The sequence below is a fragment of the Rhinolophus hipposideros genome (assembly GCF_964194185.1).
Source record: "Rhinolophus hipposideros genome assembly, chromosome: 13".
Lineage (NCBI taxonomy): Eukaryota > Metazoa > Chordata > Mammalia > Chiroptera > Rhinolophidae > Rhinolophus > Rhinolophus hipposideros.
This window is the reverse complement of record NC_138059.1, coordinates 20,238,824-20,262,234: the sequence shown is the minus strand read 5'-3', so window position 1 is coordinate 20,262,234 and position 23,411 is coordinate 20,238,824.

The window sequence follows — 23,411 nt, the reverse complement described above, 5'->3', positions numbered from 1 at the left end:
GATATAGGTTAGATAGGAAGAGGAAATTTCTGACAACAGGATTTTAAAACCTTGGAATGAATTACAGAGGAAAATTATACAATCTGACTTCACTTGAGGTCTTAAAATATATAATTTACATTTTTTAGTGATGGGTCTAAAGTTTTCTTTACTGAATAAGGATACTTTTGAACATAAACCCAAGAGCTATAGGATTCTAACATTTTTATAAATTCATGTTTTGTATTTAACAGAAATGAATTTGCCCTGTTAGCTCCTGTAATTGACTCTTCTCATGTATAGCTTAATAGAAATTACTGAGTTTGCAAGGTAACAGGATTTAAGCTGGAAAAAATTTAATGTTATTTCTGATATGTTCTTTTTCGGATGACTGATTTTTCATTTTTTGAAAAAGAACCACTTAAATGTCAGCATGACTAACGGGTTTTATAAATGATCATGGGAAAACCACACATTTAGTATTTTATTTTTCTTAAATGCAATTCACATAAAGGAAAAATGCTCTATTGTGGTTCTTCTGAACTATACATAGTACAAATGTTCTACAGAATTATATTTAATAAGTAATTTAATATCCTAATTGTAATTTTAAAGAACCATATTGGAAATATATAATCAAGACATTTCCTTTGCTAGAATATATTTGTTAGAGAATAGGTACCCTTCTGAGGTGCAAAAATTTACAGTAAAAAGGGTGCTGGACAATCTCTATAGCCCATTTAAGTTCCATGATGTTCTGATTATTTGAAAGTACTGACAGAGTCAGGAACTATGAGCAGAAAATTGGAAATTTCTAACATTCTCACTTGTCCCTCAAATATGAATACATTGCTTCATCATTTGAATCTTAAAGATATAAATAAAAAGGCTTATCTAAAAGTAGAAATTGTTAATTTCCTATTCTGTTCAGAACAGAATGCCACGTACTTGAGTTTATTGTTTTTGTAATTTGGAAAGTATAGAACTTAAGATAACTTAATCAGATCATCATTTGCTTAATTAAATCATCGCTTGCTGATAATTCAATGTGAAACTTCTTTTTCCTTTAGAATATTCAGATAATTAGAATTTTCCCAAAGTGTAGTATTTAATGAGTATCTTAAATGCACTAAAAAGAATAGTGAATTAAATGATGTATAATTTAATAGCAGAAAATGCAGGGATTTTATATCATCTACCATCTATTATACATACACACACACACACACACACACACACATATATATATATACACATATGTATATATATATACATATATATGTATATATGGTATATAGCATTTTTTCAAATGTTAATAAACACATCCATAAACTAAGTCTGTATGGTCATGTTATTATTATTTTGGTATGGTGTCGCGTCCCGCACAAGAGGTTGTGGGAAGCGAGGAGGGCTGCGCAGGGTTAAGAAAAGACAGTAGCCATGAAAGAGTGAAGCGGGGCCAAGGGTCATGTAGCCTCAAGGACGGGATGCGCCTAATCGGGCCTACACATTAGCTTTTATTAGTTGGATAGGGAGATAAAGCTTGTCAATTTCAAGATCTGTGAATCCTATACATCATAATAGGAAACTGATACAAGACAATCACACTTGCAGGCAGGCAGCTGGACCATAAGTCTGAAGATGTCTGTACTTCCACAAGGGACAGAACCTTTATGCATGTGAATAGATGGAGAGCACATCATTGAATCTCTTCCCTTGTAGGGTTTGGGAAGAAATGCAGCCACAGAGGCAGAGACTTTCCTTAGCCTGGGGAAGGTGGGGGGCAATGCCCAGCCCTATGAACCCTGTGGGTTCTGCTGTTGGTGCCCACTGGCTTGAATTGTGCCTGGCTTGAACTGTCCCCCCACCCCCCAGTGGGGAATCTTACTCATCATTGGCTGAGCAGCCATCTTTTGGGGGCCAAACAGGGAGACATAAGGTGCAAGCACAAAGGTAAAGCAAAGTCCTTGAAAGGACCTGTCTCACAGACTCCCCTTTCTCTGGGGGCAGGTAAAAGGAGACAGACGGGTAGGCTGCTTGCATGGCGACAGTATGATATGAGTGGGATGGGAGAATGGACCAAATGCACACACACACACACACACACACACACATACACACTACTGCTAACAGGAGTATGAAGTTCAGGTGATACAACTGATGTCTCAGAATAACCATAAAGTCATCTTATTTTTTATAAGCTACCAGTTTATGAATTATTTATGTTTCAAAGTTGTTTATGAATGCATTTTAATATTTCAGGAACATACTTTTTTAGGGAAGCAATGCTATAGATGGTGCTAAGCTACCAAATCACCCCACAAGTACTGAATTACTTCAATTCTGAGTCTAATTGTATTACTGGAACAAAAAGACAAAGCTGCAGAGATTTTTAATTCAAATGCACTGTCTGTGCGAAGAATGATAAATTAAGACAATGAAATCAATTCAGGTAATAGTTAATGAACAAGGCATTGTAGAAATGATACAAGAGTGGTTAAGAATCAAGGTCCTAAAAAGAGGTGATAGATAATCTGTCCTCTCCAAGCCAGAAATCTGGGTGTTTAGAGGGAGGACATTGTAATTAATTATTGGGATAATCCATCATGTATAGGATAAGGTATGATATAAATTGCAGGAGACTGTTGCCATTATATTTTCATCAGAAATGTGAATCCTCACACAGTATTTAGAGTTACCTTCCACGTTTTGTGTTTATATGTGTTTGTGTGTGTAAGTTTACCTTTTACTATATTGCCCTCCTATCAGGTGAATAAAACAACTTATTGGGAATCCAGAGAATATGTATTCATTGAGCTCTGAGACCCTGACATGTTTATTTTTATCATCTTGCTCTTCAGAGAAACTAAGAAAAGCTTTGTTGTAATTGATCAGACAACTGGGATTTTCCTAATTTATCAAAATTCAGATGAGGCCTTGAACAACTCACTAAACCTCTTTTTGTTAGCCCACATACCAGCCAGAGACAGAGATAAATTTGCTTTTGTTGAAACTGTGGACAACTAAATCATTGTGTCTGCTGGAGAGCAGCCTCCGATGTAGGCGGCCCCTTCTTGTTTGACAGTGAGATTCCCAAGAAAGACTTCCTTGGGGAGGAAAGATTTCCTACAACCAGCCAAATAAAAAGTTGTAGAGTGCTACTTTAAATATCAACATTCAAACATTACTTTTCAACTGTAGAGCTATCACACAGATTCTTCAAGAACCTGTGAGAAAGGTTAAGATGCATGGGATTCATTATTTCATTGGTACTCTGTTAATACCTCATGCTATAGAGTGTTTAAGATTTCTTACGATTATTAGAACTGCACATATAAATCAGCTAATAGGTGTTAAACTTTAACTTGGGCACGAGTCCTTTGTCAGATACATGTTGCAAATATTTTTTCCTAGTCTGTGGCTTGTCAGTTCATTTTCTTATGTCTTTTGATAAGCAGCCATTTTTAAACTTGGTGAAAACAAGTTAATACATTTTTTTTCTTTTATGGCCAGTGAAATGCAAATTAACCACAATGAGACATGACCCCACACTTATGAGGATGATCATTAACAAAAAAGAAAAGATGCAAGAGTTGGTGAAGATGTGGGAAATTTGGAAACCTATTATACTACTGATGGGAATGTAAAATGTAGCAGCTGCTATGAAAAAGAGCATCAACATTCCTCAAAATTTTAAAAATAGAACTACTATGTGATCCAGGAGTTTCACTCTAGGTACTTATCAAAAATAATTGAAATCAGGATCTTAAGGAGGTATTTATCTCCATGTTCATTGCAGCTTTATTCATAACAAACAAGATGTAGAAACAACCTAAACGTCCATTTATTGAGGAATGGATAAAGAAAATGTGGCATACACATACAATGGAGTACTACTCAACCTTAAACAAGAAGTAAATCCTGCCACATGTGACAGCAGGAATGAACCTTGAGGATATTATGTGAATAAGTCAGTCACAGAAAGACAAATACTACATGATTCTACTTATGTGACCTGACATAAAATAGTCAAACTCACAGAAGCAGAGAGTAGAATGGTGATTTCCAGGAACTTGGGGAGGGAACAATAGGGAGTTTGTATTTAACAGATACAAAGCTTCAGTTATGCAAGAGAAATTCTAGAGATCTTCTATATAACATTGGGCCTATAGTTAACAGTACTGTATTGTACACATAAACATTTGTTAAGCAGGTAAATTTTATGTTAAATTGTTCCTACTTTAATTTTTAAAAAAGTGTGTCATAATTTGATAAATCTATTTTTACAGATAGTCATTAGATAAATTTTATAATTAAAAATCAGAAAGAAATCTAAACTTACATAAAAATGAATAAAATACTAATTCAATTACATTTATATAATTGATTAAAAATGAACTGTTTATTTAAAAATGTCCTGTGTATAAAATAAGTGGTAAAATAATGCAGATTATATTATGCAATTGAGTATGGAAAAAGAAAATCACACACACACACACACACACACACACACACACACACACACACACAGTGCCAAAAAAGGTATACACATGTTAAGAAAGGACAAAATGTATTAAAATTGTAATACTCAATATATATCAATAACAGAAGATGAATATGACATGTGTATATATATATAATATAATGTGTACATATAATGTGTATATGTATATATGTATATATAATGTATACATATACATTGCATGTGTATACATATATACATATATATATAATGTATACATATAATGTGTATATGTATATAGGTATATATGTGTATATATATGTGTGTGTATATGTATGTATGTATGTGTATATATATATATATATATATATATACATATACACATATACACACACACATATTTTCATTTATAACTTAGTTAAAAATTGTGTATCCATGTATGTTTGGGTCTGTTTCTGGACTCTATCTGTTATTGCTTTATTTGTGTATCTTTACACCAGTGCTACCAAATCTTGATTATGGTTATAATATTTCCAAAAAGAGGTTATACTAGTAGTCATAAACATATGGAAAGATGATTAGCATTTCTTTCATCAGGAAAATATAAATTAAAATATAATGAGATATGACGCACCAACTAGAACAGCTAAAGTAAAATGACTGAAAATACCAAATGCTGATAAGAGTGAGAGGACAACTGGAATTTATACATTGCTGGGGAGGATGGTGTCAAATTTTCAAATCATTATGCAAAAACATTTTTACATTTCTTATAAAGTTAAACATACACATACCTGATGACCCTGCAATTTCAATTCTAAACTTTGGAGGAAAGAAATGAAAATGTATGTCCATTGGATGCATTCAATATAGCAAAGTATTGGAAGCAACAAAAATATCCATCAGTAGAATAAATACATTTGTTTATTTATACAATGGAATACTACCTACATATTATATGGCACAAACTAGTAATATAGGCAAAACCACATGAATCTCAAAAGCATTGCACTCAGTATTGTCATATATGTTTTTACTTTTAGCCATTTTAATAGGTAAACAGTGGTATCTCATAGTTTATATTTGTAATTCTCTATTGATATCTGTTGTTTATTTGCCATGTATATATCTTCTTAGATGTGTTTAGATCCTTCGTTCACTTTTAAGTTGTGTGGCTTGTTTTCTTATGGTTGAGTTTTAGGAGTTCTTTGCATATTTTTGATACAAGTCTTGTATCAGATATGTGATTTACAAACATTTTCTCACAGTCTGTGACTTGTTTTCTCATTCTCTTAATAGTCTTTTGCATAGCAGAAGTTTTTACTTTTAGTGAGTTCCAACTTTTCATTTTTTCTAAATTTTATTTCATGTATGATGCTTTTGGTGCTTATTTAACAAGTCATTGTCAAATCCATGATCCCTTAGATTTTCCCCTACACTATCTGCTATAAATATGAGTATTCTAATGGTAAGGATCTCCTTTGTATCTTTCTTTAGTAGTTATCATCAGGAGAAGATTTGACCTTATTTCTTTGCCTTTCTCTCCCAGAAGAGGAACTTTGGGTTATAAACCAGTTGCTAACCCTTTACTTCACTGGGATGTGTGTTTGGGGACTTTGGAGATCTTGAGGTGGGGACAAGGAAGGTATCAAGAGCTTCAGGGAAATTTAAAGATTCCAATAAGTATGAGAATTACCTGCTGTTAGAACATTGAATTGATTACCCATATTTTCTTTGTACTCATATATTATTTTCCTAGAACAGATATATTTTTCTACATTGTATACATTGTGGCTACTGATTGCTTTTGAATAACCTAGTAAACCCCTTTTATTTTTTTCTAGGAATATTGACAGATTATGATGCAATAAATGAATTATAGGTTTTGGATCAATAGAACTCTATTCCTACCACTTTCAAAAAATTGTATGAATCTTTTACTTTCTAACTATATGAACATAACCTAGACAACTTTTTGTTATTTTACGTATGAAATGGACATTATAATACCTTCCTTGTAGGATTCTTTCAGGGATTAGAGATGATGTAAAAAACATAGACTAATGCTCACGCATATCAGTCATGACTATTATAATTGTTAATATAATATTCTCCATTATCTGTGTAGAATACAGTAAATTTGAGTTTGTCTTGTTTGAAACAGGTTGTACAATCAGGTTAATTTTAAAAAGTTATTATCTGAAAGTTATTCTCCCAAAAGTGTTTCTGTCAAAAAACAAACAAACAAACAAACAAACAAAAAACTCTCAGTCGATACAGAAAACTAGATCAGTATAACATTAGAACTGGAAGATTAGAAGAGGAAAATATTAAATATAGGGACCCTATTCAACAAGTTGCAATTGTAGGTTTATACTAGTTAACTCAAATTTCTGTAACAGTGGTCTACTATCTGCATAAGAAGTTAAGACTTATTTTAATCAGGTAGAAAATAAAATTGGAATGATATATTTGCCCCTCTTGAGAAACAGATTGAGTGAGAAATAAAAAAAATAAATTAAAAAGGCAATAGAAAAATGTTCTGTACAATGGCATAAATAGCCACCAATTAGATCAATATTAAGTTCTATCAATGTAGAAGTTAAAGGTTAGAATACCTGAGCCTACATTTCTTTCCATGGGCTGCATCTTTCATCAAAAATCATCAAGCCTTTATAACAGTGGTTCTTAGCCCTGGGTGTACATTAGAATCACTTGGGGGAGTTTTGAAACACATGATTTATAGGCCTCAAAACCAACCAAGTAAATCAGAATTTCTGAGAGTGGAAACCCGGCTTGAGAATTTTTACATACAATCCAGATTTAGTCAAGTTTGAGAACCAATGTGCAGTCAAGTTTGAGAACCAATGATCCAGTGGTAAATTAATTAATAAATAACCCAGTTTCATTATCATCTGTGGGAGAAATTAATTTTCTCACTACACCTCCAATATCTGATTGAAGAATATCAATTTAAGGAATGTAGAAAACAACTTGCACTGGGGCTCTATAATTTGTAGACCTTGCATTCTTTTATATTCCTACTTCAAAGGACTCTCTGTCTTATGAGTTGTACTGGAAGCTATGCAGTTATTTAGAACAAAGTTGTCATTTTCTAAGACTTTTTAAAAATCCCTAATTCTTCAAACGGTATAAATTGGTAGACTATGTTAGCAAATATGCAAGGATTCTCTCTAACAGAAATACCTTACTCTTCTGTTCCATGATCCCCAAGCTCTGAATTTGTATACACTGAGAGCACACATCACCTTAACGAAAGCACATGTTTTGGGGGGAAGGGCACTCACTACCTTTGTTTCTATTGGGTAAAAACAAGAGGCCCCCATGGGGATTGAAATCATAATTAATCATAATCTAAACAACAGAAACAGTGAGCCAAAACTAAAGAAAGCAAAAAAGAATATATTAATAAGCTTTAAAGTTAAATGGAAAAAAAAATCTGAGAGATGACTGTGAAAAGGGGTAACTTTCGTCAAAAATCTGAGTGGCCTTGAAATCTACTTTTTTTAAAAGCACATTATTTTTATCATTGGAATTACAAATGAAGTTTTGACAAAATTGGAATGATGGAGGCAATTATTATTATAGTCTTGAGGCCAAGAAAATGTCTTCATTTCATACTAAAAGGGGAAAGTAGCAGCCACTAAATACAACCCAAGTCAGAGTTTTGTACCTATACTTAAATATGTATAGGTTAAAATTGAAGAAGCTCTGTGTTCGGCTCAATTGAGTCCTATTATGTTTGTATTACTAAAAGATGTCTTCAAGACATTTAAAATATTTGGAAAACATTTAAAACAAGTTGATAGAAATCCAATATGCATTGCCATATATAATGCACACAGTAAGACATTAATATTCACAAGCCTAATATTGAAGCAACTACTGATGAAAGGAATCCAATAAATTGAGATTTTAGTGTATTGCAAATCGGTGTTCTTTCATGATGAAGCTTTGCTCCTGACAAATGGTGTTCTAATTACATGTTCAAAAGATTTATTTCTACTTTTACCTTTTTTACAAGTTGCTCCCCAAACACAGCTATTGCTTTCCAGAAATGTTAAAAAATTTGCATAATGATTTCACAATTTGCTAACAAAATTACAAAATAAATGCCATAAAAGGAACATACTTTTATAATACCTGTAACCAGGTTATATATTACTTAATGAAAAGTAATATTTGGCAAAAATGTGTGACAAATTTGGAGGGTAAAAGTCAACAAAAATGGACTTTTATTTCCTAAAAGGGAAACTTTAAAAGGCAATATATTAGAAGTTTACAGAACTGAACGTAGGCTGGAAATCCAGGCTCAAATCCAACTGACAGCACATGGGAGTGAAAGTAGACTCATCACAATGTTCTTAAACAGGAACACCCAGAAATAATGTTACCATTAGCATCTGCAACTAGATTCAAGCCCAAGATTTGAATTTTAGGAGAGGTTTTGCCTAGGTCACATTATGTACCTGTCTTTTGACTTGCCCAATGAAGAAGAGGTAGTTTCTCTGAATAGGGCATTGGGGTGATGTTAAAATGGATACTGAGCATCCAGAAATAAGCACATCTTCTCTATTGAAAAGTAAGTAAAAAATGTCTATTCCAAAATTTGCAATCTGAGAGGTTCCTTAACACCCAGCAAAGAGATACAGTATCAGGCTTACTTGGTGTATACATGCATTTATTTTTAAATTTTCTTTACGAAAAAAAAGGAAAAAGGAAAAGAATTTTCCTGAAGTTTTAACCTAGACCAGGATACAAAAAAGTGACATTTATTACTATCGATCTCACATATCGTAACAATTGTGTACTGAGGACATCCATATCCTGATTATAGGTCAGCATTATTTGAACTGAAACCTGGATAAAATGAAGGCTGCGTTTTCACAGGGCTCCTGATCAAGTAGGATTATAAGTATCTACTGAGCTAAGAATCCAATTATCCTGGTTTCTAAACCCATGCTCTTTTTCAGGTGAAATATTTAGACCACATTTGATTTTAAATTTCCATTATAATGTGTCAAGTAGAACTCTTGTTTTCTTTTTGTAACCCATAAATTTTGTAGACAGGTCACGTGAGGATAATACAAATGGAAACTTGGATCATTTTACTCTTGAAATATTTTATTTGGTTTCATATTTATCCCCAGTTATACCCATCCTCTTTGACTCTGGAAGCCCTTTCAAAATAGGGTGCTATCCCAATTCCATTGGTAAATGAAAAATAACCTGGTTTTTAATTGCATGTTGTATGATACAACACTTATTTTTATGTTAGAAATCATGTCAGTGATGATTTGATATGACTAATTATACATTCCCTTCTAATATAATCCTTAAATATATATACACACATATATACATGTATATACATACATATATACACATATATGTATGTATTATGTATGCATATACATGTATATGTGTGTGTGTATATATATGTGTATATATATATACATATATATATATATATATATACATATATATATATATGTATATATGACACATTTTAATGCTTTCCCAACAGCCACTCTTCCTCTTCTTTACTTGCAAACAGATCTCAAATAGAATTTCTACAGAAGAGTGCCCAGCCCCAGGGGGTGCATTATTTTGGGTTTAATTCTATAACAGCATTCCTATTCTCCTTTTCTGATGTTTTGTTTTTTTTTCTAGGAATAGTCATATGGCATATTTCTGGCCAAAGAGACATAGGGTATGTCTGCTTAAGGTTTGGGGGCAATATTTTCTTACTTAAGAGAAAGGGAATTAATAATTTTTCCTTATTGTGGGTGGTGTCCTATAAAAATGTAATGCTTTAGCTGCTACACAGTATTGAGGCCATGAAGAAAAACCAAGGGACACTCAGAGAGGTGCCTGCTGCTTGCTTCTCAAAATAAGTGAACACATATCAGAGTTGTATTGTTCTGTTAGCTGTAGTAAAAAGCAATTCTAACTGATGCACTAGAGATACCTCAATTTGGATTGTTTCTCATTTCACAAGTGATTAACATGGTTTATCTTAAATCATACCAGAAAAATACATTTTTGCTGCCAAATAGTAATAAATTAATTATAATATCACTTGTTACTTGGATTAATGAGTTTAAAATAGATTGAAAAGGATCTTAGAGTTGCATCAAAATGGAATAAATGCTGAAAATGGTTGATATAATTTTTATTGTATTCATTACAGTGTAGGGATTTTAGGTTGCCATTTGTAAGAACTTAGTCACAAAATACATATGGTGGTACACCTTACATTTCAAATAATTTTGTTAAAATCTTGTAGATTATCTTCATTACTTGTTTTTAGTCTTCATTTTAAGATTGACTTTGACTTACTAGAAACACTGCCATACTTGCTGTAATTAAAAATTATAATTCAATTAGAGAAAGAAAAAGCAAAACTAGTTATGTACACTTATCTTTAAAGGTGTGTAAAAATTCCCAGCATTTTATATTCATGATAAAAAATAGCAATATCGACACAAAGCATAAACATCCAAATCTCGGCAAATGCACTAATCTCTCCCACCCTTCAGAAAATTTGACCAAACTCTTTACACACAAAGAAGCTTATGATTTTTATTTTTTTGTTTTTATTTTTTTTGCAAGTGATATACCACAGACAAGGTAGTAAAGTCTGGGATAATCCCATAAGTAGGAGCCAGACAACCTGAATTCGAATGCCAGCTTTGCCACTTCATATATATTTAATCTAATGGAAAAGTTATTTAATTTTAGTGTGCATTAGTTTCTTCATCTGTAACATAAGTAAAATGGTAGTTATAATCTTTGCAAAGATTAAATAAATTATTACACTTAAAGTTCTTAGAAGAATGCCTGAAACAAAAACAAATCTTGTATACATATAAGTTCACTTCTATATTTTATTTACAGCCATTTGAGTGTTCTCTGAATTATCCTGTTATATTTTGAGGCACCTAATATCAATGTTATGGATATGATATAAATCTTGTAAATAATCTAGATTTACTGTCTGTAGGCTCGTGAGATGCTATCAATTTCCTGAAATTTGTAGTTGATTTTCTCAACTCTTCTATTTTTAAAAGTTCAGTGTTTCAATGTTTTTCTTACAATAGGTATAACCTGCTGCAGAACAGTGATGTAATTGCTCACTGTGAGGTCATTGTGCAGATTCTGTAGGTTGTAGATACTCTGTACTTTATTAACCTTGTTAAAATAGAGCTCCATCACTGCTTGCTATTGAGGACATTTCTGTCAGCGGTGTCTCTTTCATTTTGATAAAATGCAGTGATGCTGTTTTACAGTCAAAGACTTTTTTTTCTTTTTGGGAGGTGCTACTAGAGACTATCTTGGTGAAAGTCACATGTGAGGTGATACTATTAATTTATCACCGAAGAAATTATTAAAAGCATTGGAACAATCGATGCATCTTTTCTAGAGAAGCCATAATATCATTGATGTGCTAAGTCCATATGCACAATTTACATCTCTGAGCAAGGAATGGTAACTCCTATGAGGAAATATCCATGCGTTTATCATACTAAGCCCAGGTTAAGCCCACTTAAATAATCTTAACAGCAGTCACCAGAATAAAAAGGAAACACCTACCTGTTTTAAAAAAAACTTACTTTTTAACAGAAATGCACTCTTTTTCACAGACAGTATGCTAGAAAATATGAAAAACAGAGTTGTAAAACAAAAGTTCTCTCAAATTATCCCTATTTTCTTAATCCTTGTATATTTTTAAACTAGTTTAATTGGTACTGTGTTTATGAACTATTCCCCATGACTTGCTAATAGTTATTTTATGTATGAGGAGAGTATTTTATGACTATGGAACACTTTTATAAACAGTCTGATGACATCTTTTTTAGAATTAGTGTTTCACTGAATACAGTTTGTGATATGCTCTTATAACTCTTATTCCCTAAAAGACACCACTAAGGAGTGAAGTCAAAGTATCCCAATCTTAATACTAAACTCAGTGTTGTTTTGTCTAAAAACCATTATTCTTTATGTACTCACACTTTATAGAATATATAAATATCATCAGTTTTGTACAAATAAACATAAAGTAGCCTATACCCAAAACAAGGTTAAGGCATGAATAATTATTAATTATAAAACAAAAACAAAAAAAAACTTTAGTTCGGTGAGTTCATTTGAAATTTTCCTCATTATTCATTAGCATGAATATCATTCTGGAAAAAAAATACAGCTAATAGTATATATGGGACATTAGATTGGTTTGTTGTCTGAAGATTATTGTCTGAAGAAACAAAACTGATGAATAAATATTACTTTTTTCAACCATAAATTATATGCAAAGACACTTATTGATAAATACAGCAGTGTATGTAGCCATCATGAAATGAAATTAAAAACAAAAATTTTCACTGTAGTTCCTATTCATATTTTTCAGCTACTCAATGTGATTTGCTCATATATATTCAGTTATTTACTACCAGGTAGTAAAATTAGATTATTTTTTTCTGAATTTTAGAAATACTAGGCAGACTTCTGATATAATCCATAGCATACTGAACAACCTTCAAAATCTCAGCATACATTATTTTTCTAGCAGGAAACACACAATTTTTTGAGATTTTTGCTAAGCAACATTAAAAGACTTAAGAGAAATAAAGTCTATAGTCAAATTGTATGTTCTTCATAATATTTAATAATCTAAAACTCTGCTCCACTCCTTAGGCCCAAAATATTCTGATAGCAAAAGACTTGGAAAACTTTGTGACTCTAATTTCAGACCACCTGGGTCTTTCTTTTGCAATGAGGCACAATTAGCCACCGTTATTTCTAAATGTATCAGCTGTTGGGTCTTAGAGATTCTATTTAAATATCACTTACTTGTTTTTGTTATTTTGAACCTTGTTTATCAATTTTACCTTCTATTTTAGAGGTCAGTTTCTTCACGGTAGGCTTGAAGGCATATATGAATGCAAAATATGGTTGCCCTTTTTTAAAAAAGGAAAACACCTTTAAGTTCATGTTACAAAGAAATTGTAATGCCTGTGTCATACTTATAAAAAATTGATTACAATATTATATTCGTGGTGCATCTATACATACACAAAATATTTATTGAGTCTTTACTATGTGCCAGGAACTATTCTGGGGATATAATCCTGTGCAACATAAAGACCCCACTGTCGTAAAGCTCCCATTTTAGTTTGGATGATAGATAAGAAATAAATGATACCATGTAGTGATAAATGTTATAAAACTGCACTGTCCAATACAGTAACTGTATGAAAATCGATGCAAATTTATTCAAATTGAAAATTCAGTCCCTCCATCATGCTTGTCACATTTAAACTGCTTAGTACTCACATGTGACTATTGACTACCCTGTTGGAGAAAAATTGACATAAAACATTTTGTCCTAAGTTCAGTTGGCAAGTGATACAAGTATTAAACAAAATTAAAGCATGACATCGGGATGGTGAGCTACAGAAAGAATGAGATCATAGTCTTTAGATGGCGGTGGGGCAGTAGTCCCCCTTTATCTTTGAAAGATATGTTCCAAGTCCCCCAGTGGATGCTTGAAACTGTGGTAGGATTGAGTTCTATATATACTATGTCATTTCCTATACATACTTACCTGTGATAAAGATTAATTTATAAACTAGGCACAATAATATTAGCAAAAATACCGAATAATAAAATAGAACAACCATAACAATATATGTAATAACAATGTAAATGTGGTCTCTTTCAGGATATCTTATATTGTACTCATGTTTTCACTTAAAGGAAACACTTCATGGGCTCTCTTTCACACATCCAAATTGCCACTATCACCAGCCTTGCCCTTTGGGGCGATTATTAAGTAAAATAAGGGTTACTTGAACACAAGCATTGCAATACCACGACAGTCAATCTGATAACCCAGACGGCTATGAAGTGACTAATAGGCTATACGAGGTAGATACACCAGACAAAAGGGATAATCGAAGTTCCGGGCATTATGGAGCTGAATGATAGAAGATTTCATTACGCTACTCGGAAATTATGAGCTGTTTATTTCTGGAATTTTGACTTGATATTGTCAGACCTGTGTTGACTATGGGTAACTGAAACAGCTGAAAGTGAAGCTATAGATAAGAGGAAACTACTGTAATTGATTCAGCTGAAAAAGTGAGTCGTGAGTATTTGGAAGAAGGGCTGTCTAGTCAAAAAATTCCTTCTATACACCTTTCAGTAATCATGCAAGTTTGTGATTTGCACTTTTTGAAAAACAATCACAATACTTATCATCAACCATATCAAACAATTCCTAAAAATTCCTAAGAGACATTATAACAAGATATTCAGCTTCAAAAATAATTGAATAACAATGTGAACGTTTTAGTGTTCTTTTTTTAAATTAATTTCTGCCTTATTATTTTTTCTAGTTTAGGGATTTTAATACTCATAAGAGATGTATCAGACCAAATCAAATCTATAAATCTAAAGGAGCTAGTGAAACTAATCAGAATTACAAGTAGTTGCAAATTTCTCATGTTTTTCATGGTGTGGCTTAATAGCATTTACAGTGATGTGTTTCTTTTACATATTTTAAGAGATTATACATATCTTGGTTACTTTGTGGCAAGAAATTTAGATATACTTGGGAGTATAATACCTAAATTTATGAATTATTTTGAAGGATTTTAACAAAAACAGGAAAGCACGGTTAACTATTAAGGCACAAATCAGAAGAGTCAGAAATAATGATTACAAGTTAAAAAAACTCAGTATAAGCCTTTAATTTCAAAGATGATAGAATAAGATAATGTTGTTAATAAAAATATTGTGGAACTTAGGAAAAAATGACAGTGCAAAGGGATTTGATAAACCTACAGCTTGCCCCCATTTGTTTTAGACTGTAGAATATATCTAAGTAGATTATATTTTATAACACAATGCCTTGCAAATTATCTAAAATAATGTGCCCCATCTGGCTACATGAACATAACCAAAATGTTTGATCAGAATTTTTTTTGAAGTGACTGGTCATACCCTAGATATTTTCTGACTTCTTAAAATTTGCTAATCTTGAATTTTAATTCAGCAAGAGTAAGCTATTGTTTAAATTCTTTAGTTATAGTTGGCTTACAATATTATATTAGTTTTAGGTGTACAACATAGTGATTAGAAATTTATATACCTTGTGAAATGACAGCCATCTGTCACCATGCATAGCTATTAGAATATTATTGTTATGTTAGAATATTATTGAATATTAGCGTATTATTGACTATTATATTCCCTATGTTGTACATTATATCCCCATGACTTATTTTATAATTGACATTTTGTACTTTTTAGTCCCCTTACCCTTTCATGCCCATCTGCAAACTTCCCCCCAACTGGAAATATTAGTTTGTTCTTGTATATCTATGAATTTGTTTCTGTTTATGTTTGTTAGTTTTTAATTTCACAAGCAAGTGAAATATGACATTTATTTTTTTCTGCCTGACATTTCTTTTAACATAGTACCTTCTAGGTCTATCAATGTTGTCATAAATGGCAAGATTCCAATTTTTTACAGCTAAGTAATACTCCACTGTATATATGTGCCAATTCTTTTATCCATTCATCTATTGATTGGCATATCCTGCTAATATTCAAATCTAGGTTGTATCTATATCTCGGCTATTGTAAAAATGCTGCAATACACATAGGAGTTCATGCATCTTTTTGAATTAATGTTTCTGATTTCTTCAGATAAATACCCAGCAGTGGGATTTCTGGGTCATATGGTAGCTCTCGATTTTTCTGAGAAATTGCAACACTGCTTTCCATAGTGGCTGCGTCAGTTTACAGTCCTCCCAACAGTGCACAAGGATTCATTTTTTCCACATCCTCGCCAACATTTGCTAATTGTGGTCTTTTTGATAATAGACGTTCTGTCATGATATCTCATCATGGTTTTGATGTGTATTTTCCTTGCGATTAGTGACATTGAGTTTCTTTTTGTGTGTCTGTTGACCATCTGAATGTTTGCATCTCTCTTGGATATAAACCAAGCAGGTTTTCAAAGCCAGAGGTAATGGAGACTCCTCTTTCCAGAATAGGTCCCCTGGGCTGGAAAGCCTGTTGTGGGGTTTGGACCCCTCGCTCCTCAAAAGGGTCCTACCCAACTGAGATATCCCTCCCATATATGAATCACTACATTGTGGGTATGTTATCTAACCAGACCACACCTCTGCCCCTCCTACCCATGTCGGCATGGCTTCTTCTTTATATCCTTGGTTATAAGAATCCTGTGCCGCTAGGCTTCAGGTAGTTCTCAGTGATGTTTGTTCTATATTTTGTTGTCATTTTGATAAGTTTGTGGGAGAAAATGGGTTTAGGATATACGTACTCTGCGAGGTTGACTCTACCCAAGAATAATCAATTTTGAAGTGTATACATCTTGATATTTTAAAATGTAATGTTATCATTATAGTTGAAGTTTATTAAACCTACATTTTACTATTTCCATTTATTGATAGAGTTTTCTCACTAGCATGAGAAATAGATTTTGCAGAATCTTAAGTGCATTCGAGTAAGTCAGAGTTACTTAAAAGGATTGATTATGATTATGCAGTTATCTACTCTCTCCTTTTGAATAGAGTGTTGCCTCCTTCCTGTTACATGCATATTTTATAAGTTTATTTATACTTTTGTTATATTGTAATCAAATAACATAAAATAGCATCTATTTCCATTTTACTTGAAATGCCATCCAAAAGAATCAGGTATTTTAAAAAAGTTATTGAATTATATATTTTAAAATTAGCCTAAATATTTCATACATGGGGATAGTTCCCAAGAGTCTTAAAAAAGCATCGTGCCTTTTACATATCTTAAGAAATATATCTATTGACTTTTTGTGAGTTGTTTACTTTAATAAACATATTAATTCAACATGTATTGTAGAGCATTTACTGTTATGTATTACAGAAATATAAGGCATGCATATTTTCATATTCCTAAGACTTAATTGGAAATTACAGTCTTGCTGGGGAGGCTAGACAGATGATACATGGTCAGGGAATATGTCATAGGTAAGCTGGGAGTTGACTTAAGTGTTAAGAATGATTACATACTATAGGAAGAGTGGATCTTGGATGAGTTGATTACTTTTTTAAAGGGAAATTAAAGATTTTGTGTGGAACTTTAATGATCAGAGATAATGTATAAATACATATAAACCCAGCCCATTTTTTATTTTTATATTATTTCTCACCATGTAGCTGAGAGCTTCTTAAAGGGAGAAATAAAGTTGTCTCTCAGCATCTAACAGAATACGTAGCATACACTGGTTTCTGAAAAACTTTTGATTCAATAATAAACTAATAAGTTAATAAATGGTTTAATGAATAGATAAATAAATATCACTATCCAGAGTTATATAATACAAGTCCATATTAGCTATACTATATTAACGTAGATCCATGTTTATATTAATGTAGGTACTGCAATGTAAAATCTTACACTCTGGATGTTGGGTAAAGAAAAAATTAGTTTTGTCTTTTTAATTGGGTTCCAAATGTCAACAGTTTCCTTGTACACATTTTCTGAACTTGGATTTGTCAATTTTATCAATCTACTTAAAGAGTCACCTCTTTGTTCCATTAATTTATTCTATTGTCCTTTTGTTCTCTATTACATTTAACTCTGCTCTAATTTTTATTATTTCTTTCTTCCTATTGACATTGGGTGTATTTCTTCTTCTTTTTCTAGTTCTGTAAGATGTAATGTTAGATTGTTTATTTGGGATTTTTCTGTTTCTTGAGATAGGATCACTAAAGAAAAAAAGAGAAAAGACAAATAAATAAAATTAGAAATGAAAGAGGATAAATTATAACAGATACCACAGAAATACAAAGGATCACATAGGAATACCATGTAAGATGAAATGCCACCAAATTCAATATCCTAGAAGAAATGGACAAGTTCTTACTAATGTATCACCTTCCTAGACTGAATCATGAAAAACTGTAAAATCTAAATAGACCGATCAACACTAAGGAAATTGAAACTATCACTCGAAACTCCCCAAAGCAAAAATCCAGAACCAGATGCCTTCACTAGTGAATTCTACCAAATATTCAATGATGATTTGATATCTGTCCTCTTCAAATACTTCCAAAAAATTGAAAAAGAGGCAATACTTCCTAACTCATTTTATGAGGCCACATAACGCAAGAAAACTATAACACAAGAAAACTAAAGACCAGTATTGCTGATGAGCACAGATGCAAAAATCCTAAACATAATACTAGCAAATAAAACACAATTAATTGAAAACATTGTACATTATATTCAAGTGATATTCATTCCAGGGGTACAAGGATGTTTCAACATACACAAATCAATCAATGTGATACATCACATAAACAAACTAAAGGATACAAAAATTATATGATCAGATAAATAGATGCACAAAAAGCTTTGACAAGATACACCATCTATTTATGATTAAAACACTTAATAAAATGGGTATGGAATGAATGTATCTCAACATAATAGGGCCATATATGAAAAACCATCAGCTAATATTATACTGAATGGTGAAAAACTGAAAGCTTTTCCTCTGAGATCAGGAACACGATAAGGATGCCCCATCTCACCATTGTTGTTTGAAATAGTATCGGAAGTCCTCGCCAGAGCAGTCAGGCAAGAGAAAGAAAGAAAAGACATGCAAATTGGGAATAAAGAAGTCAAAATGTCACTTTTTGCAGACGACATGATTCTTTATATAGAAAACTCTAAAGCCTCCACCAAAAAACTATTAGAAACAATAAACAAGTAGTTTCAAGATACAAAATCAGTGTACACGAATACATTCTGGTCCTATGTAATTGTAGTCCTATATACGAACAATGAAATTCCAGAAAAATAAATAAAAAATCAGGATTCTTTGAAATTGCAACAAAAAGAATAAAATAATAAGGAATAATCTTAACAAAGTGTGTGAAGGACCTACACGCTGAAAACTATAAGACATTTTTAAAAGAAACTGAAGGACACAAAGAAATTGAAAGATACTAAAATGTAAAAATTAACATAGTAAAAATGGCCATATCACCCAAAGCAATATACAGATTTAGTGCAATTCCCATCAAAATCCCAATGGCATTTTTTAAAGAAATAGAATTTTTAAAATATTCAAATTTGTGTGGAATCACAAAAGACCCCAAGTAGCCAAAACAATCCTGAGAAAAAAGAACAAGGCTAGAGATACCCATTCCCTGACTTCAATTTATATTAAAAAGTGACAATCAAAATAGCATGGTATTAGCAGAAAAAGATATGCAGGCTAATACAATAGAATTTAGAACCGAGAAATAAAGCCACATATATAGGGGCAGATAATTTTTGAAAAAGAAGCCAAAAGCATACTCGTACAATGGAGGAAAGACAGCCTCTTTAACAAATCACGCAGGGAAAATTGGAAAACTACATCCAAAAGATTGAAACTAGACTGCTGTATACCATATACCAAATGCCACATACCAAAATTAACTCAAAACAGATCAAATACCTAAATATATGACCTGAAACAATAAATTGCATAGAAGAAAGCATAGGTAACAAATTTATGGATCTTGGGTTTGGAGAGGATTTGATAAATTTGACCACTAAGGTGAGGGAAATAAAAGCTAAAATAAATGAATGGGAATATATCAATCCAAAAAGCTCCTGCACAGCAAAAGAAACATCAACGAAGCAGAGACAACCAACTAAATGGGAGAAGATATTTGCAAAAACACCACTGATAAGAGAGTAAATTCCAAAATATATAAAGAATTCATACACCTCAACAACAAAAACACAATCGAATTAAAAAATGGGCAGACTGAAGAGACACTTCTCCCAGGAAGACATATAAACGGCCAACAGATATATGAAAAAATGCCCAACTTCATTAGCTATCAGGAAATGCAAATTAAAACAACAATAAGATACCACCTCACACCTGTTCGAATAGCCATTACCAACAAGACAAGTAATAAGTCTTGGAGTTTGTGGGGAAAAGGAACCCTTAAACAGCGCTGGTGAGAATGTAAATTGGTATAGCCACTATGGAAAACAGTATGGAGGGTCCTCAAAAAATAGAATTACCATATGATCCAGCAATCCCTCTTTTGGGTCTGAAAACATTTATCCATAAAGTTATATGTACTCCTATGTTCACTGCAGCATTTTTCACAATGGCCAAGACATGGAAACAACCCAAGTGTCCTTTGATAGATGGTTGGATAAAGAAGGTGTGGTACATATATACAATGGAATATTATTCAGCCATAAATAAAATTGAAATAATGCCATTTGTGACAACATTAATGGGTTTTGAGATTATAATGCTATGAGAAATATGAGTAAGTCAGACAGAAATAATTGAGAAACATATCATTTCACTCTTATGTGAGATATAAAACTGAAAGCAACAAACAAACAAGATAAACATGCAAAAATTCATAGGTGACACAGACAACAGTTTAGTAGTTACCAGAGGGTTAGGAGGGAGAGAGGAGGTAGAAAAGGGAAAAGGGAGTCAAATACAGAGGGTGCCAAAAAATGTACACATATTTAAGAAAGGAAAAAAACTATATTAAAATTAGGCTGATGGTAACTACTTTGAGCACCACTTGTAATTGCAGAAGTCAAACATGACTTGTATTCCTGTTTTGTTATCAGTATATATTGAGTATTACAATTTTAATACAGTTTTTTTCCCCTTTCTTAAAATGTGTATACATATTATTGGCACTGTCTGTATATGGTGATGGAAGGAGAACTGACTCTGGCTTGTAAACACACAATGCAATACATAGATGATGTATTATAGAATTGTACACTTGAAACCTATACCATTATACTAACTAATGTCACCTCAATAAATTTAATAAAAATTCTAAAAATGCTGTGAACTCAGAGTATCATAGCTTATCTGTTAAAATGAGAAGGATGACAAAACCAAGACACCATGTAAGACACTGATAACTATTTTAACCTATAGCCCTAGTTTCTGACTTTTTTTTTTTTCTGAATACCTAATACTCCCTCTGTTTTTGTTGAAATCCTTTTCCTATATTTGACCGCATAGAATATCCAGGTTAATAACCCACACAATCTTGTGCTGCGTTGAGCTTGCTCTCTTCTGTGAACTTCCTTGGGACTGGTTCCCTTCCTAATAAAAATAGCAGAAGTGTCTTTTTGTATTTATTTGTTTGTTTATTTGGTTAATTATTCAGACATAAGTTAAGAGAGTTCCGCAGCTACATTCATTAAGTGGTTACTTTGGGTCGAGACCTGGGTATATATGTTATATTCTAATCCTTCTTTCACTCTTTTGAGTAAGATTCCTCATCACACTTGTTCATATTCCTCTAGGCACAGTGATCTATCAAGAGTGAGTGTGGTCCAGCCAGTCCAATGGGAACAATTCAGGAAAAGTGACTCACTTTTCCCATTTCATCGCACCCAGAATTTTGCAGAAAGATTGTTTATGCTATAGTAACTGTTCCTCACGAGGGGTGATATTAAACTTTGGTATACAGAGGAAAATAAACTCAGAGGCGAGAGAGAGGCAAGTTCAGGGACTAGTGAAATTATTTGAGTCCCTGTAATAGGCTATATTTTAAGCCAGTCCTACCAAATCCTATTCAGCTTAGTGAATGAATAAATCTTCTATATTCTTAAGTCACTTTTGTGACAGTTTTGTCTCATTTGAAATAAGTTTGGTACAGATTGATACAGATAGTAATTGTAGGAGTCCTACGTGAACCCAGATTATCTGACTACTCACTCCATGCTCTATCCACTACCCCACACTGACAGGAGTTTCAGTCTTCTTGTTGTTGATGCTTCATTATCTGACTCCAAATTAATGATATTTCCTTCCATTTCTAAATCCTGCTTTAGAGAATATGTCACCACCACCACCACCATCACCACCACCATCACCATCCAGAGGCCTTCCTGTCATTTAATGTTATGTGCTTTGCGTGTGTGTGTGTGTACACAAATTGCTAAATTTATGAACTAAAATTTATTTTCTCACTTTGAAATTTGAATATCTCATTGATTTTGTTTCAGTATTCTCCCTGGAATAATTTGCTGTCCTGTTCTTCAATTTCTTTCTACGTTTAGAACTGTGTCTGCTTTCCTAGTGTTTCCTATTACCATTCTTCACATTTTGACTCCTGTGTATTCCTATTGCCTTCATTTGTTTTCCAAACTTTTGATTCAGTATTAGATCAAGTAAATGTCTCACATGGTATTATACAGCTATGTCAATTTGATCACTTCCGCATGAAATTTAATTTTCCCTCAGCTTTATGATAATGCTCTAGCAGTAACAACAATTGCAGTTATAATCATACAAAGCCAGTTCACACAGGGTTCTCAGGCTTCTGAATGGATGAGCCTGGGCTAGGCATGCAAATATGTGTATGCTCATGGCTGGTCTGGGGGGCTAAGTCCTTGACTACAACTGCAGCTAGAAAACTGCAGTGTACTGACTATGCACCAAATCTGGTGTGAGCAGTTTCCCTACACCAGGCCTGAAACGCAAAGACTAATAATTATCTGTGTTTGGGCCTGGAAGAAAACTCATAGGATTTTAGCCTGGAGTGGAACTCCTCATTGTCTATTAGCTACCTTAACTGGAAGACTAGTATTTATGGCCATTCTTTCAAGAAAGTTTGTTGGAAAACCATTTCCCAAGAAGCTCATGTATGTATTTTTATATTAAGGAAGATTACCAAAACTGCATAGTATTCTGCCCTTAAATAGAATGCTTACTCTAAAGTTATTTTAAGTTACATAAACAATTTTTATTGATTACACTACTACTTTGAAAAAAACAAAACGAAAAACGATTTTGAAGCCTTGTTTGCATTTGACTCTGTGGATGTTGTTGGAGATGCTGTCTGCTGCCATGTAAAATTCAGTAGAAATCCAC